Genomic DNA, 18,758 nt, shown 5'->3' with positions numbered 1-18,758 from the left:
GCCTCGCTTGCACCAGTCAGCGGCGCCCCGCCAAGCCTTTTGGGATACGTAGTCTCCGGTCGGACTTCCGGCGCCTGGGACCGCCCACTCGTCTGGCCAAACCTCCGAGCGCAGGGTCTGCTGGGAATCTCGCGAGGCCCTGGACCTGGTGGCGGAGGCTTGTTCTGTGCATTACACGTCAGTACTTCTGTAATGTTGGGTGCTCCCCAGCTGGGCAACGTTAGTATGGTGTGTGAGTGAGGGTTGTGGGCACCTACGGACGTGGATTCCTATCCTGACTCCTTCAGTTACTAGATCAGTGAACGCGGACAAGTTAGAAACTTGACTGGGGTTCCTTCTTTGCACAGTGCGGGGCATGTTTCCTCCCTTGCGGAGTTACTTTCCAGGCGGGACTATGTTTAAAGTGGATGGAAGGCACCGGTTCACTAGATTCTTATTGTGTCTACCACGTGCCACGTGCTAGGCATAGTGCTAGAGATAGTTTTAAATTTGACATTTTTAAATAAAGATTTTATTTATTTTTAGAGAGGGGAACAGGGAGAAAGAAACACCCATGTGCCTCTCACACGCCCCGGATGGGAGATCCAGGCACGTGCCCCAGCTGGGAATGGAACTGCTGACGGGAGAGACCTGGTTCTTTTTGCCCCATGTAAAGAATTACATATCAGCAAATCGAGTAGTATGTAATCAGTTTATTAATGGCTCACTTCCGTGGAAAAGAACAGGACTGGGTAGAGTAGGGCGTGAAAGAGAAAGTTTCAGGGCAAAGCAGGTTGAGAAAAGCAAGAGCAGCTGAAGACCAGGGTGGCAAGCCCCTGGGCAGCCTGAGGCCAGGTGGCCTGAGGCCCTGTAGCCAGAGAGCCAAGAGCACCCTGAGCCCCTGCCCCCACAGAGAGAGAGTGAGTCCTTTGTTCTCAGGACTTACATAGTTGGTGGGATAGGAGGGAAAAAAGTTAGATATTGATTAACGGGTAAATGTGGCACTAGCTTTCCTGGGGGTTTCCTAGCCCGAATTCTTATCTTGCTCCAGACCCCATTTGGTCATCTTGTTGTAAAACAAATACGTGACAGGAGGCAGTTAATTAAAATTTGGGGCACTTTCCAAAGTTATTTATGGGCTCTTTCTGTAAGCATCAGGGACTCCCTCGTAAGACAGATAGTGACTAGAGGTAGGCAATTAACCAAAGTTGTTTTATGGGCGCTTTCTTTGGGCACCAGGGACCCTCTCCCACATTCAGGCCTTGGGATGAAAGCACAGTTTCAAGGCTTTCCCAGATAGTGGAAATGTTACATAGAATTTCAGGGACTTTCTTGCTTGCTTGCTAATATAGTGTTTCTTGTGATGTAACACCTGGCAAGATTATCAGACTAGGCTTAGGACTGCTGAGTTAGCGTATGAGACTTGTCTCCTTCCTCCTTCCTGCCTTGGTTTACTATTTATTCTACCTAATTGGTAAAAGGTGTTTTCTGGCAACCAGGGTGATAAATGCTGGCCAGTGACAGTATTGCAGTCTCAGAGTTCTTCCTATGCTGTCTCCTGCTTCAGAACCAGCGACCTTTTGGTTTGCAGACCAGTGCTCAATCCACTGACCCACACCAGCCAGGGTGATTTAGTAATTCTTACTTTCCTTAATATTCTAATAAACGGAGGACAAAAAAGAAGTAAATAACAAGTTATGAATTGTGGTAAGTGCTCTGAGTGCAACAGAGCTGGAATATCGAATACAGTGATGGAGGAACCTACTTTAGGGAAAGTGGCCATAAAAGACATCTTTGAAGTGGTATTGAGACAGGATAGTAAGCCAGGACCCGAGGGATGAGTAAGCAGACAGGTAGACAAGAAGTTTGTAGTCTTCAAGTAAATTGCAAAGTCCTATCTTCTGTAACCAAGGACCCTGGGGAGTAAGTGGTTTACTCTTCTCCCCAACCAGAGGGTAAGTAGCTTAAATCACCCTACTGAGGAAGCTAGATAACAGAATCCAATTAGTGTCCTTTGTCAACCACACCCAAGGACAGATAAAATTAAGGGAATAAATCTCACTTTGGCACATCAGCATAAAGCTGATGAATACTCTGTTGTTCTTCCCCGAGTCCTCCCCCAAACCCCCAGCTTTTAAAAACCCTCAAAAGGAAGGTCCCAGTAGGTGCTCCCCCTCTCAGGAGCATGCCCATGCCTGCCTTTCCCTCCCTCCTCAGGCGTGCATCTGTTCAATTCCAAGGGACCCCACAAGGATTGCAACCTGGGAACAATGGGCAGCAGCAGCTCTGCCTGGGTTAAGCCCAGACCCGGTCCTCAATGCCCCCTCTTCTCTGAGTTCTTAGTGAGCTAAAGCAGCCCCACCAAAGCTCATTTCTTTCCTATAACATTTCCAGACAGCCAAGGCAGCACCACTTACGTTCCCCTATTGTTTCCAATATCCTAAGCCCTTCCTTGTTTCACTGTCCCCAGCTTTAACAAACATCCTCCAGCCCTGGCTCAGTGGATTGAGCACTGGCCTGTGAACCAAATGGTCACCAGTTCAATTCCCAGTCTAGGGCACAGGCCTGGGTTGTGGGCCAGCTCCCCAGTAGGGGATGTGAGAAGGGCAACCACACATTGATGTTTCTCTCCCTCTCTTCTCTTCCTTCCTTACCCTCTCTAAAAATAAATGAAATCTTAAAAAAAAAAGCGCCCTCTAAATATCATCTGGACTTGTGCTGTAAAACCTTTCCTGCACAAGTCTAGAACCCATACGCTATTGGCCAGTGCTAGGCAAACCCGCTCAGGGTAAGGCCCCCTTTCCAGTAACAATATTTAACCTGAGTCCACAAAACAAGAAGGGACAGACCGTAACAGAATGGAGGGCAGGGGGGTGAGAGCCTTCCAGACTAAGACTTGAGAATGGTATGTGCAAAGGCTCTGAGACAGGAAAACCTGGTTTGGAAGACGCCAGTGTGACTGGAAGGCAGCAGGTGAGGGAGAGAGAAGTGACATTATTTAGCATCTTGTAGCTTTTAGTAATAATTTTGTCTTTCATGGGAAGTCATAGCAGTTTAAGCAGAGGAGTGGTAAGATCTGAGTTCTGTGTGTCAGGCTTGCTGCTGTGTGGAGGACTGATCTGAAGGAGCAAGACTGGAAGTGAGACCTTTTAGCAGGCAAGAGAGTGTGCCTGCTAGCCTAGGGCAGTGACAGTGGAAATGTAGCTAAGAGAATGGATTCAAGGTGCATCTCGTTTGGAAAGTGAAGTGAATGGGTCTTGCTGACGGGTTTGTGAAAGGATTTCAATCTGAAATGAAACAGGAGGATATGAAATGGAGAATCTCACACGTGCCCTCGGAAGAAAGGAATTTAAGAACTGAGGGACTCTCTGGCCAGATGGCTCCCTTGGTTCGAGTGCTGTCCCCACAGGGCAAGGTTGAGTGTTCCGTCTTTCCTTCAAGGCACACACAATAATCAACCATTGAATGCACAATTAAGTGGAACAACAAATCAATGTTTCTCTCTCTCTCCCTCTTCCCCTGTCTCTAAACAAACAAACAAAACTGATAGACTGATTTCCCATAAATGCCTGAACTACAGAAGATGGAGGGACTTATCACCCGACCAGTGAACATCTACCTAGAAGAACCTTTCCTCATAGGATCTCACAAGAAGAATCGAGTGAACAAAATAATGAGCAAAGTAGAACCAGAGGCATAGAATCAATGGAGTACACTGACAGTGGTAACAGGGGAGGAGGGAGGTGGGAACTCTTTGAAAGAGAGTGAAGGAATTTGTCCCAAGAATATATATGAGCCCTGGCTGGTGTGGCTCAGTGGACTGAGAGCACTGGTCTGTGAATCCAAAGATCCCTTGGTTTGATTCCCATCCAGGGCACATGCCTGACATGCCTGGGTTGTGGGCCAATTCCCTGGTTGGGGGTGTGTGGCAACCACACACTGATATTTCTCTCCCCCTCTTTGTCCCTCCCTTCCCCTCTTTCTAAAAATAAATAAATAAAATCTTAAAAAGAATATGTGTGAAAGACCCATGGACTTGGACAATGGTATGGGGGTTGACTATGGACGTGGGGGGGTGGGCTGGGTGGAGGGGGGCAAAGAGGGAAAAAATTGGGACAACTGTAACAGCATAAACAACAACAAAATAAAAAGAATCTCTTCTCATCCTCAAGCTAGCGAAATTACTGCTTGGACTCGGGCTGAACCTGCCCTTTGTGCTCCTTGTCTATACACAGATCCTGTCCCTCCCTCCACAGACTGGCCTGTTGCTTGCTACAGCACGTGTTTCCAAAATTGCAATTCCTCTGCTATTCCCACATGAACCTGGTCTCTGGTAACCCAAGCAAGCTATTTAGGTTGACAGGTTGGGTGTGGGGGTGAAGAAGGGGCTATCACGGATGAGTCCTTGTTTCTGACTAGAGACACTGAGTGGGTAATGAACCGTTCCCTGAAGTAGGGGAGTGCAGCTGTGAAGGAAACAGGTTGGGGAGAGGGGTCTGAAAGGACAAAGCCAGCCCCATTTGCTGTTGTGGCCCCATTTGCCTAGCAGGCCTGTGATCTTGGTGAACATGACCGCAATTTTACTCTTCTGAGTTTGTCCCCAGGACTGGAAATTACTGGAAGCAAGAACAGAACTAACCGCTCCCTACAGCCACAGGCGGAAGATAACATGGGCTGAACTGCAGCCCTTGTCACAATTCCCCCCCCCCCCCCGCCCCAGCCCAGGGGCCGCATAACAGCAATCCCCTCACCCTTTTTTAATCCAATTAGGATCCAATAAAAGTTCAAAGCCCATTCCAGATCAATGCTGGTGTATCTCTCCACACCTAGTTCCTCTCCTTTCTTTTTTTTTTTTAATATATTTTATTGATTATGCTATTACAGTTGTCCCATTTCCCCCTTCACTCCCCTCCACCCTGCACACCCTCTCCCACCCACTTCCCCCCCTTTAGTTCATGTCCATGTGTCATACTTATAAGTTCTTTAGCTTCTACATTTCCCATACTATTCTTACCCTCACCCTGTCTATTTTCTACCTACCATCTATGCTACTTATTCTCTGTACCTTTTCCCCCTCTCTCCTCCTCCCACCCCCCTGTTGCTAACCCTCCATGTGATCTCCATTTCTGTGGTTCTGTTCCTGTTCTAGTTGTTTGCTTAGTTTCTTTTGGTTTTGCTTTAGGTGTGATAATAATTGTGAGTTTGCTGTCATTTTACTATACATGTTTTTTCTGTATCTTCTTTTCTTAGATAAGTCCCTTTAACATTTCATATAATAAGGGCTTGGTGATGATGAACTCCTTTAACTTGACCTTATCTGAGAAGCACTTTACCTGCCCTTCCATTCTAAATGAAAGCTTTGCTGGATAGAGTAATCTTGGATATAGGTCCTTGCCTTTCATGACTTGGAATATTTCTTTCCAGCCCCTTCTTGCCTGTAAGGTCTCTTTTGAGAAATCAGCTGACAGTCTGATGGGAACTCCTTTGTAGATTACTGTCTTCTTATCTCTTGCTGCTTCTAGGATTCTCTCCTTCATTTTTACCTTGGCTAATATAATTATGATGTGCCTTGGTGTGTTTCTTCTTGGGTCCAACTTGTTTGGGACTCTCTGAGCTTCCTGGACTTCCTGGAAGTCTATTTCCTTTGCCAGAATGGGGAAGTTCTCCTTTATTATTCGTTCAAATGCATTTTCAATCTGTTGCTCTTCCTCTTCCCCTTCTGGTCCCCCTATAATTTGGATGTTGGAATGTTTAAAGATGTCCTGGAGGTTCCTAAGCTTCTCCTCATTTTTCTGAATTCTTATTTCTCCATTCTTTCCTGTTTGGTTGTTTCTTTCTTCCTTCTGGTCCACTCTATTGTTTTGAGTCCCAGTTTCCTTCCCATCACTATTGGTTCTCCGTGCATCTTCCTTCATCTCTTTTATGGTAACCTGCATTTGTTCATCTAATTTGCGACCAAAATCAACCAATTCTGTGAGCATCCTGTTCATTAGTGTTTTGAACTATGCATCTGATAGGTTAGCTATCTCTTGGCCGCTCAAAATGATGAGTTCTGGGGCACTGATTTGTTCTTCTGTTTGAGCCATCTCTCTCTCTCTCTCTCTCTCTCTTTTTTTTGTCTGGTCACTCCTGTTACAGTGAGGGGCGGAGCCTTAGGTGTTCACCGGGGCTGGGCACCCCAGTCGCTAGATTGTGACGTTGTATGTGGGGACGGGGGCGAACAATGGCGATAGCTCCGTTCTCCTGGGACCCCAGTCCCTTCTCTGGGACCCTGGGTTGCACACTCTGCCCTGCTCCGCAATCTCTGCCTCACTGGGTCCACCAGCTGCCGCTTGCGTACTCAGGGTCCACCTGCTGTGATCTTGCTCGCCCCAGATGCCTTAGGTGGCCCCGGTTGCCTTATGCACCCAGTTCTCCCTGTTCTCTGCACGCAGCGACCCGCGCCTGTCTGCTTGTCTCCACCCCTCCTACCGGTCTGGATGAATGGGTCTATTTCAACTTCTTGGCTGTCCGACTTCCATTCAGATAAATTTTCTGTCAGTTCTGGGTGTTATTCTGCCTCTAAATTGTTATTGTTCCAATCTTGGTTGTGCGTGGAGGTCCGGTGCGTCCACCTATGCCTCCATCTTGGCCGGAAGTCCCTGTTCCTCTCCTTGATGAGTGAATACAAACTTTATTCTCTACACTTTCTTCTCTGTAAATTCTTTCACAGCCCGCATCATGGGCCACCCTAACACAGCAGGTCGAGGGTTTCATTTCGGTCATATTGAATCAGATGCCCAGAAGACTTAAGAGTAGAGATGTCAAAGGAGTAGTTGAATGTATGAGTAGGAGCTCACGGAAAGATCAAGGCCCGAGACAGAGGTTTGGCAGTCATTTTGTGTAGAGTGTTTAGTCTGGGACATGACAGAGCTATCCCAGGGAGACAGTACAGATGGAGATGAGGAGACCCCTAAATGAGCTGTGGGGCATGCCGACATTCTGAGATAGGGCAGAGGAAGGGGATCAAAGGAGTTGAGACTAGGGTTGTTTGGAGGGATGAGGAAAACCAGGGAGTGGAAGCCTCGAGAGAAGTGAAGGAAAAAATAACTCTGGAGAGCTGCACAGAGGGCGGCTAAGACGAGGACATGGAAGTATTCTTTAAATTTGCTAGCACCTCAGTCATGGGTGCCCTTGGGCATTCTTGGTGAAGTATTGAGGGTGAGAGCCATGATGGAGAGAAATGGGGTATTGTTTAGGGTTACATACATATGTAGTAAAAGAATAAAGATATGCTTGAGAATGATAAATGCTAGCATTCAGGAGAGCAGTTGCCCCTGGCAGAGACAGTGAGGTGACTGGAGAGGAGTACTTTGTAACACTATAGCAATTTTATTTTTTACATGAATCGTGGAGGTTCATCAGGCTATTTTCTATACCTCCTGAGTTTGGAGGGTGATGTAAATTCAGACCCATCTCCACCTTTTTTGCTTTTTTCCACAGGCAGTTGCAAACCTGCCGGCTGTTTTCCGAGACCTGTGTGGAACCCTCGGGGCACACAGGTTTTTGTGGGGGCCTTATTTCCAGTTTCCCAACTTTGGGAAGACCCAGTGAATTTCTCCTGACTGTGCATGGGTGATAAAGCTCCAGCCCACATAACTTGTTTCTCATTCAAATACCCTGCTGTTGCTGGAATTTGAAGTAAAAAAATTAATATCGTTCTTTTTGGGATCCGAACTCCTTTGTGGCAAAATGGCTAAATGCGCCAAGAAAGTTGGAATCGTCGGTAAATATGGCACCCGTTATGGCGCCTTCCTCAGGAAAATGGTGAAGAAGATTGAGATCAGCCAGCACGCCAAGTACACTCGCTCCTCTGTGGCAAAACCAAGATGAAGGGGCGAGCGGCGGGGATCTGGCACCATGGCTCCTGCATGGAGACGGTCGCTGGCGGTGCCTGGACCTACAACACCACTTCCGCTGTCACAGTCAAGTCTGCCATCAGAAGACTGAAGGAATTAAAAGACCAGTAGAAGCTCCACGATTTGAAACATTGCTAGCCAATAATAAATGGGTTAATTTATGTAACAGTTAAAAAAAATTAATATCAAGTGGTCCCCAAACAAGTAAAACCCACAGAAAATTCAAAGTTCCCAAAGTTGAGAGTTTTTATGCCAAAAATGGAGAAAGAAGTCAGAGCAGCAAGGGGGTTGACCCTAGAGAGGCCCATGGTTTGAGAATAATGAACCCCTTAAACCATAGCAAGCACTAAGCCATTGGATTAGGGACACTTCCATATACCAGGAGCCATAGCATGTTACCATGGACACACCACTATGAGGGAGAGAAAAACAACGCCCTCCCCTCCTCAAACTGGTAATAGAACAATCAAAGTCTATACATTTGGTATGTTTAATATAAAAAAGATAGCAATGCCCTGACCAGTGTGGCTCAGTTGGTTGGTCATCCTGCAAAGCAAAAGGTTGTGGGTTCAATTCCTGGTCAGGACACATGCCCAGGTTGCAAGTTTGGTCCAGGTCATGGCGCTTAAGAGAGGCAACGGATTGATGTTTCTCTCTTACATTGATGTTTGTCTCCCACTCCTTCTCCCTCCCTTCCCCCCAAAAACAAACAAAAAAACAAAAGGATAAAAAAATTATGATTGAAAATAAAATGATATAAAAAAGAAAAATCATTGGAAAAGATAAAACAATATGTGAATAAACTAGAAAAATATTTTAAAATACAGCCACTGAAATAAAAAAAAGTACTCAGTGGAACTATACTGCAATTCCTAATGGAAAAAAAAATGATTCAGTGGGTGCTAGGTAAAAGGTTACTGAGTGTAGGTGTTGCACAGTCCCAGAGTATTGCTCCACAGATTGTTTCTATTAACAATTTGCAAAGGGAAAGCACACCTCAGAAAAATGTGTCAGAAAAATGTGTCAGTTATCACTGTAACCGAGTGACCTGACATAGCATCACTAGTAGTGGGGCAACCTCACAGTATGTGTCTGCTGGTAGGATATAATATGAAGTATATAGCATCATTCAGGAGATAACAATGTGAAAAATGTATAACTTAAATCCAGCTCAGCTTCTAGATTTACCTTCCCGTTTCCAACAAAAATGGGATAGAGGAACAAACTGAACAACACCATGAGGGATAATCAGGCAAATTTTGGATGCAGGATATTTTACAAAATATCTGGCCTGGTCTTCACAAAGTCCCTATCAAGGAAAAAAAAAGTATAAAGAATGTTCTAGATTCAAAGAGAATAAAAACAACAACCAAATGCAAAGCATGAATTGGATCATGACTTAAAAAATGTGTAGTAATAGGGGAAATTTTAACAAGGACTAAATATGAAAGATTTTGGGGAATTACTTACGCACAATAATGGTACCATGGTTATGTGGGAGAATGTTCTTATTCTTGGGAGATGCATGCTGAAATGCTTAGAGCTAAAGAGGTCATGTTTGCAACTTTCAAGTAGTTCAGAAAAAACTAATGGCCCTGGCTGGTTCGCTCAGTTGGTTAGAGCGTTGTACTCATACGCCACGGTTGTAGGTTCGGTCCCTGGTCAAGGTACAAACAAGAATCAATCACTGGGGGCATAAATAAGTGGAATAACAAATCAATGTTTCTCTCCCCCTCCTCCCTTCTCTCTCTAAAATCAATTTAAAAAAAGATACAGAGAATAAGCTCATGATTGCCAAAGGGGAGGAGGATGAAAAAAAAATCCAAGACCCAACTATATGTTGTCTATAAGAAACCCACTTTATATATAAGGACCCATATAGAATAAAAATAAATGGATGGAGATGGTTACGTCATGCTGACGCTAATCAAAAGAAAGAGAGAGTAGCTATGTTAACTTCAGACAGTGCAGACTTTAGAGCCAGGGAAGTTACTAGAAATAAGATTTGTTTTAAAATAAACCAGTGAGCAAGGGGTGATGCGTGGGGGGGATACAGGAAGTAACAGTGGTCATGAATTGAAAGAGCATCCTTGCACTCAACTTTTGTTTGCTTTAATTTTCTACTTAACAACAACAAAAAAGAAGAGAAGACGGGTTGAGGGTTTGAGGAACTAAAGTGAAAACCGAGAAATCCATGAAGAGACAGAAGGTGGTTGGGAACCAGTTGTGGGAAGACTGACTTCACTCAGAGTGGAAGAGGGTCAGGTGCCCTGAGAGTGAGGTGGGTGAGGCCGAGGGGGAGACTATTTAGTTGTGCTCACCACTGCCCCTTCCCTCCCGACCCCCTCCCCCAGGTCCTGGGTGGATCCTTACCCGCCCCATTGCCTCAGTCCATACATGGGTTGAATACCAGAATGATTACAGCCAAAACGAAAAGATGAGCAATGAGATTAGGATGAGGATTCATCCAAAAGGCCTCAGGAAGTGATAAAGAAAACAAATGAGTAATTGTTTGTGAGCAGCTGTGGGAGGGCAATACACCAGCCATTCCCCGCCCCCTTTGTCGTGACTCATCTCCACACTGGGGACTGAAACAGCCACATACTCCCATAAGACTGTCAGCTGATTTCTCAAAAGAAATGTTGAAGGCTAGAAGGGATTGGCAAGAAATATTTGGAGTCATGAAAAGCAGGTACCTACAGCCAAGATTTCTCTACCCAGCAAAGCTATCATTTAGAATTGAAAGGCAGGAAAGAGCTTTCCAGACAAGAAGAAACTAAAGGACTTCATTATCACCTATAACTATATGACATGCGAAAGGGACATATTTAAGAAAAAGATCAAATCTATAAGCAATAAAATGGCCATAAATATATATTTATCAACAACTGAATCTAAAAAACAAACTAAGCAAACGAAGTTCAGAGAGAATCATGGATACAGAGAGCATTTTGATGGTTGCCAGTTGGAAGAGCTGTGTGGGGGAGTGGGTGGAGAGGTGAGGGGATTAAGAGGTACAAATAGGTAGTTACAGAATAGCCACGGGGATGTGAAGTACAGCACAGGAAATGGAATAACCGAAGGATTTATATACATGACCCATGGACGTGAACAGAGGTGTGGGGGCTTTCTGAGGGAGTGGGGGTGGTAGGTGGAGAAGGGACAAAGGGGGAAGAATTGGGACAACTGTAATAGCATAATCAATATACTTTAAAAAGTTAAAAAATAAAATAAAATAAGAAATAAAAAAGTCACATACTTGCTTTCTCAGATTCTCATGCAATTAGTCAGCCAGGTGACACACAGTTCTGGCCAGAGATATAAGTAGGAGTGTTCTAGGGGACTTTTGGGCAGGATAGTTCTTTTCTTTCTTTCTTTCTTTTTTAAGATTTTATTTATTTATTTTTAGAAAGAAGGGAAGAGAGGGAGAGAAACATCAATGTGCAATTGCCCCTAACCTCCCACCAGGGACTGGGCCAGCAACCCAGGCATGTTACCTGACTGGGAATTGAACCAGTGATCCTCTGGTTCATAGGCCAGTGCTTGATCTACTGAGCCACACCAGCTAGGGCCCTTATAACATCTTACAACCCTTTTTTCTTGCCTTGGACATGGATGTTCTGTCTGGACTTGTGACAGCTGCCTTGTGATCATGAGGTAGATTGATAGTCATCTGATCAAAAAATCCAACACACTCAGGAGCCAAGTAGGAAGGTAGGAAGAGCCCAAGATGGTTCCTCGCTAAACAACTGAACAAATGCTAGCAATCACCTACATCCAGACTCCTTGTTGTATAACACAAAACAAAACAAAGAAAAACAAACACCTACTCATTTGTTTAAGTCACCTTTACTCATGTTTTTAAAAAAGGTTTATGTATTTATTTTTAAAGAGAAGGAAAAGGAGGGAGAAAGAGAAACATCAATCTGTTGCCTTTTGCACACCCCCTACTAGGGACCTGGCCGACAACCCAGGCATGTGCCCTGACTGGGAATTGAACTGGTGGCCCTTTGATTCACAGACTGGCACTCAATCCACTGAGCCACACCAGCCAGGACTTATGTTTTCTTTAACCTGAAGCAGAATACATTCTTAATTGAAAATATTCCTGATACCTTGTTCAATAATTCTGGGGAAAAGCTACAAGGTTGGGATTCAAAGAAACAAGAGAGGTGGGGAAAAGGCAGAAACCAGTGAAAAAGATATTTATAGAGCATTTAAAAAACTAGTTGTTTGTCTTTCCAGTTTGGGTCTGGCAGAATGGCTCTTGCAAAGAAGGGTGGTGAGAAGAAAGGCTGTTCTGCCATCCATGAGGTAGTGATCAGAGAATACACCAACATTCACAAGCACATCCATGGAGTGGATTTCAAGTAGTGTGCCCCTTAGGAACTCAAAGAGATCCGGAATTGGCCATGAAGCAGATGGGGCTCCAGATGTGCACATGGACACCAGGCTCAACAAAGCTGAGTGGGCAAAGTGTTAAGGAAGGTCTCACGCCATATCCCAGTGTGGTTGTCCAAAAAACACAATGAGAATGAAGATTCACCGAACAAGGTCTAGGCGTTGATTACCTACATACCTGTCATCACTTTGAAAAAGCTACAGGTAATGTGGATGAGAACTAATTGCTGATTGTTGAGTAAAGTTATAAAACTGCCGAAAGAAAAATTAGTTATTTGAAAGTCTTAATGAGCTAGACAAACCTGGTGAGAGTGATAAAAATATGCAAATGAACAAAATACAGAATGAAAGAGGGGATAAGAGGACAGACGCAACATAGATTAAAAATATTTTAAAAATTAATGAACTTTGCCCTGGCTGGTGTGGCTCAGTGGACTGAGCGCAGGCCTGCAAACCAAAGTTTCACTAGTTCGATTCCCAGTCTTGGGCACATGACTAGGTTGAGGGCCAGGTCCCCAGTAGGGGGCGCACAAGAGGCAACCACACATTGATGTTTCTCTCCCTCTCCCCCGCTTCCCCTCTCTAAAAATAAATAAATAAAACCTTTAAAAAATTAATGAACTTTACATCAACAAATTTCAAAACTCAGACAATGGATAAAGTTCTAGAAAAAATGTATAATATGTCAAAACTGGCATAACAACAAAAAAGCAAACTCGGATAGCCTAATACTCACTAAAGAAATTGAATTAATAATAATTTAAAAATCTCCCATCTCCAAATTGCAATGGTTCAGATACATTTTGCCAAAAATTCCAGGAGCAATTATCTCCTATATTGTACTAGTAGTTTCAGCCATTGGGAAAAATGTAAAACTGGATCCACAGTTGAATAAACACATACCAGAATAAACAGCAAACAGGCCAGGGATCAAAATGCAAAAATAAAACTATAGGAAGTAGTCGAAGAGAACCTGAGTCAGCTTTTCTTAATAATACCTATGGGAAGAAAGCCTTAAGTATGATGCAAAATCCAGAAAATATAAAAGCTTGATAAATTTGACTCCATTAAAAACAAAAAACAAAAAACATGTGCTTGGCTAGCCAAATTGAAAAACTGGGAGTCAGGGCACATACAAGAAACAACCAATGAATGCGTAAGTAAGTGAAACAACCAATTGATGTTCTCTCTCTCCCGAAAATAAGTAAATAAAATGACAACAATCTTCCTTTCCCCTTCTCTTTCACAAAAGAAGAAAAAAAAAAAAGAAAAGCAAGCCCTGGCTCGTGTGGCTGAGTAGATGAGCACTAGCCCCCTAAGCAAAGGCTCACTCATGGGTGTGATTCCCAGCGGAGATAAATGCCTGGGTCGTTGGCCAGGTCCCCATGGGACGATACATGAAACGCAACCCCACATTTAAGTTTTTTCCCTACAGAAGATTCTACAAAAGTAATTACAAAATAATGTCCTGTTTGAGTGCTGACTTTACTTGCTGGTAGCAGAGTACCTTCCTAGTCTTGATACATACAGGAAACCAAGGAAAGAGTACACAAATGGGCAGAATAACAAAATGTTTCATTTCGCAGAACGACAACCTTTCACAATAACAAAAAAAATAGTAACAAGTAAACACTCCTAAGGCAAAACTTAGTTAACAGTGTTTGGGATAAATAGAATATCATAGCCATATAGCAATAACTTCCGAAAACAAAAAAGTTAACTCGTTCTTGCAGGTAATTTCCTCAGCCTTTCCTTAAAACACATTAAAAACGAAACCACTCAGACGGTGTTCTCTCCCTCTTGCTTTCTCCGAAAAGAAAGAAGAACGATCATCAATGGCAAGTGGCAGTTACCGAAGTAACACCAAAAGCCGGCTTCACGCTCAGAAGAGAACACTCCATCTCCTCCTCGTGGTTTCGGGTGCTCTACACGTTCAGAGAAACTTCTCTAGTAACAAACTATAGAAATGATCCCTGAAAGTATAGTCTTAACTTCACACTCCTCGCCTTTGCTGGGTCTATGGCAGCCGTAAACTTTTCAGTCACGGTAAGGTAGTTTCCCTATTTCTGGTTCCACTGGCAAAGAGAGAGGCTTTCCGATATGTGCAGTCTTTCAAATTTCATAATTTAACAATGAATGCTAACATTTTAAGTGGAAATTAAGTTTTAAGTTGAAAAAAAGCCCAGTTACTTTATTAACATAATACTGAATGACAGCCAATCACAATCTGCAGCATTAAAACCCGGGCGGCACCCACTCAACAGTTCCGGTGACACGGCCTCGTCCCCGGAAGCTAAAGGAAATGGCGCGCTTTTCCTTAGAATCCAGCTGACTCTAGTGATAAGAAAAACTGCCACGCTATCGCTGTCCTAAGAATTTGACTTTCAAACTCTGATGAACTAGGGACAGGTCACCGTGACTGCCAGGGAGGGAAGCTGGTGGTTGGGAACCAGCGCTGGGAAACAGAATCTCGTGGGATTTTCTTTTGTGTTTTTGGTATTGTGTTTGTACTATGTTTATAACAGGTGTGGAATGAGGTCCGAACAGAACGGATGTAGGCTGAGAAGTCCCCAAACCCCCACAAGCCTAGTTTGGGGCCTGGGAAGAGCCAGCAGCACAGTGATTAAGAGTGAGTTTGCATATAAATAACAGCAGGCTAGCACTTGGAAATGCTCATTCTAATTGCTGTGCCACCGGCGACTGGGCGTTAACTTGAATTTGCAGCTCGTTAGGGGAGAGGGGTCACTTTACCTTGAGAGGCGGCACGCATTTCCAGCGCTGTCCACGCCTGCCTGGACTGGTAACAGGTAGGGGGAGGGAACGATTTGCCACATCCGCCCGAAAAAGCAAGGAACTCCCGGGAGATGCAAGAAATCCTGGGAGACTGGAATGGGGTGGGGTGGGGGTAGTATTTAAACTGGGTGCCCATAGCACAGCGATCGCTAGAGCTGGAGAGCACGGAGGTCCCGCTCGTGTTGCGGGAAATTGCGGGAGCCTAGCGGAGCTTTCTGGGACACGGTACCTCTGACTGGCCTGGTTTGGCAAGCGGAGGCCGGACTGTGGGTTTTTGGCTGTTTGGGAGATTGGGGAACTTAAGAACAGAATTCTGCCATCATTGTAAATTTGTATTAACTTTTAATAAACAGTCCCTTTTCACCTAACTCTGCCATTGGGAGCTGTGTGTTCGGCAACGGGCAATAGAACCCCAAATCTGTTCCAGAAGCTTATAGTCTGACGTTCTGTTACATGTTCTCTGAGTTCTTAAAGATAGTTGGTGGATTTAACATTAAGAAAAAGTTCAAATTTATTGGAAATACATCATAATGAGATGAACAGATTTTTTCAGTTGGTTCATATGGAGTAACCGTTTGTTACGAATTCTATTCCTATTTTTGCTTTCAAAGGTGGGACATCTGAGAAACCTTAAGTACATAGATGGGAACTGGAGTTTTTTAAAGTGATGTCACTATACTATGTCCCAGGTGGTTTATTATAGTAGCTGGTTAGTTAGGTACTAGCAAAAGGGAAGGGAGCATAAGTGGGATCTTGCCATCTTGTGCTAGGAGATAGTTTTTTCACTCCTCTGGCTTACCCTCTGCTATTGCCTCTTTTTTCCACCCCTGCCGCCATGGCTGCCTTGCTGCTTTGGCAGCCTGGTCCAGCTCTGTATCCGGAGCTACCCTCGGCTCTACTTTCCTCTGAAACCTTCCCTCTGCTCCCTCCGCACAGCCAGACTGGCTGCCCAGCCCAGCCTAACCCCGTTTCCCTTCGGTTCTCACTCACCTCCATCCTCTCTTGAGCTTCTCTTGCCTCCACACTGGCATCCCGACCCTGTCCCAAGTGGTCCGGTGCGATGGGGGACACCGCCAGCCTGAGCACTCACCTGGGGCCTGCGCCCCCTGGTCCTGGCTTTTGCTACAGCTGCAGCTGCTGCTGCTCATCTGGGCTGCGGGACAGCGCGGCCCAGGGGGCCCAGTTCCCTGAGCTGTGCAGTTAAACACGGGAAATCGTGCGTGCCTCCAAAGGCTGAAAGTTCACAGACCTCAGCTCTCATTAATACTACAGGTTTACCCCTGGCCAGGTGGCTCAGTCTGCTGGAGCGTTGTCCGGAACACCAAAAAGGCTACAGTTGGGTTTGAGTCAGGGCACATACTTAGGCTGAGGGTTCACTGCAGTGCCTGTGGGAGGCCTGCGATCTGTGTTTCTTTCCCTTCCTTCCTTTCTAAAATCAATAAACTTATCCTCCAGTGAGGATAAAAAAGCAAAAGCAGAAAAATAACACATGTTCAAGGGTAGATGGAAGACATACCAACTTCAGAAGAGTGGCTAGGCTCTGGCTGGTGTGGCTCAGTGGACTGAGTCCTCCTGGGAACTGAAAGGTGGCAGGTTCGATTCCCAGTCAGGGCACATGCCTGGTTTGCAGACCAGATCCCCGGGTTGGGGGCATGCAAGAGGTACTCAGCTGGTTTTTCTCTCCCTCTCTTTCTGCCTCCTCACTCTCTAAAAGTAAAATCTGAAAAAAAATTTAGGTAGCACAGGAGATGGGGAGCAAATGGGATTGTGGGTGTACAAAAGCAGGCTTCAACCGTGTATGTAAGGTTTTGTTTTACAAAACCAACCCAGCCCTCGCTGATGCGGCTCAGGATTGAGCACTGGCCTGTGAACCAGAAGGTCACTGGTTTGATTCCCAGTCAGGGCACATGCCTGAGTGGTCGGCCAGGTCCTCAGTTGGGGGCTTGTGAAAGGCATCTGATTGATGTATCTCTGGCATGTTTTCTCCCCCTTTTTCCCTCCCTCATCCTCTCTCTAAAAAGAAATACTTTTTTAAAAAAGATTTTATTTATTTATTTTTAGAGAGGGAAGGGAGGGAGAAAGAGAGAGAGAAAGAAACATCAATGTGCAGTTGCTGGGGCCTGCAACCCAGGCATGTGCCCTGACTGGGAATCGAACCTGCGACACTTTGGTTTGCAGCCCACGCTCAATCCATTGAGCTACGCCAGCCAGGGCTAAATACTTTTTTTAAAAGAAAGAAAACAAACCCACACTTCTATTTTTATTTTTTTTAATTTAATTTTTTAAAGATTTTATTTTTAGAGACGGGAAGAGGAGAAAGAGAGGGAGAGAAACATCAGTGTGTGGTTGCCTTTTGCACGGCCCTATACTGGGGACCTGGCCTGCAACCCAGCCATGTGTCCTGACTGGGAATCGAACTGGCAACCCTTTGGTTCATAGCCCATGCTCAATCCACTGAGCTACACCAGCCAGGGCCACATTTCTATTTTTAAAAGAGGTTTTTTTTTTTAAAGATTTTATTTGTTTATTTTTAGAGAGGGAAAGTGGGGGAGAAAGAAAGAAAGGGAGAGACATATCAATGTATGGTTGCCTTTCGGCGCTCCTGACTGGGGACCTGGCCTGCAGCCCAGGCATAAGCCCTGACTGGGAATTGAACCCGGAGACCTTCTGGTTTCCAGGCTGGCACTCAATCCAGTGAGCCATACCAGCCTGGGCTATTTCTTAGTGAGTTTAAATCCTCAGTGGGCACAGTATCGCACAGATTCTGTCTAATGGCCTTAGCAGGAAGGTTGTTTCAGACTTTGGCACAAACCTCACTGTTTTCGTGGGCTCAGATCACCGTTCCCAGATCACTCTGGGTGTGTCACTGTGTTGTTCTTTCCTTCGTACACGTGAGCATATCTCTTGCCTAGAGATAATTCAGTTTTATCAGGGGCATAAACACCTTCAGTTTTGGGAAGAGCTACGTTTCCCTCGGGTTCTGAGGCCCTGCCTAGAGCCAACAAAAGTGGCCTTGGACCGCAGCCTCCCAGACACGTTTGCTGTTTCAGCAGTCCCGTGCCCCGCAGTCCTCCACGGGCTCCAACGTGGGGGAAAGAGAGCCATATAAGGTTTTATTTGCTTTCAAATAGATCTAAAGCACATTTGAAGAATGTTCATATCAATTAAATCTGCGTATCAGGTGTTTTTGTCTTCTACACTTTTCCGTGGAGTTAGAATTAGTTCGTGATGAATTTTTAAAGTCATAATGAAAGAGAAGAGAGGAAGTTGAGATAAGGGGAAAATTAAGAACTCTTTTAGGATAGAAGTTATTTCACCTAATTAAGGACACGCGCACATACACATATTGACGTCTCTGATGGGTGAATTAATTTCAAGATGTGTGAAGCATTGTTTAGAAAATCACAGAAGTCACTTTTAAAAGTCTAATATAAAAGTTAATTCAAAATTGTACCAGTTGATGGAAATGCATCCACAGTAAAGATTACTAAGTTCTTAAGGTAAAGCTCAGTGGAAACTCCGTGGAAACTAACTGTTTAGCATGAAAAGTTCCATTTGTTCTCTTGTGGCTTCAGGAAAGTTTGGTTTTTGTTTCAGAAAAAACTTCTGACAGAACTGTCTTATTAAAAACAAAGTGAAGTTTTTTCTTTCTTGTGGTTGCTCAGGGTTTTCCGTGAGGAGAGCGCA

The 18,758-nt window shown here is 44.7% G+C and overlaps 1 non-coding gene and 1 pseudogene across 1 annotated transcript; one reads left to right on the top strand and one right to left on the bottom strand.

Moving 5' to 3' along the window:
- The first annotated feature begins 58 nt into the window (after positions 1-58).
- On the top strand, positions 59-7,988 carry LOC123832117 (annotated as a pseudogene).
- Positions 7,989-14,052: 6,064 nt separating this feature from the next.
- Positions 14,053-14,267, bottom strand: LOC123832386. The gene has a single exon (XR_006788042.1). It is a non-coding gene; the product is annotated as a small nucleolar RNA U3 (small nucleolar RNA).
- Positions 14,268-18,758: the final 4,491 nt, after the last annotated feature.

This window comes from Phyllostomus hastatus, unplaced genomic scaffold, assembly GCF_019186645.2.
Source record: "Phyllostomus hastatus isolate PE091 unplaced genomic scaffold, TTU_PhHast_1.1 phas_scaffold_182, whole genome shotgun sequence".
Lineage (NCBI taxonomy): Eukaryota > Metazoa > Chordata > Mammalia > Chiroptera > Phyllostomidae > Phyllostomus > Phyllostomus hastatus.
Note: the sequence above shows the minus strand (reverse complement) of the source record. Positions and strands in the feature narration are given on the sequence as shown.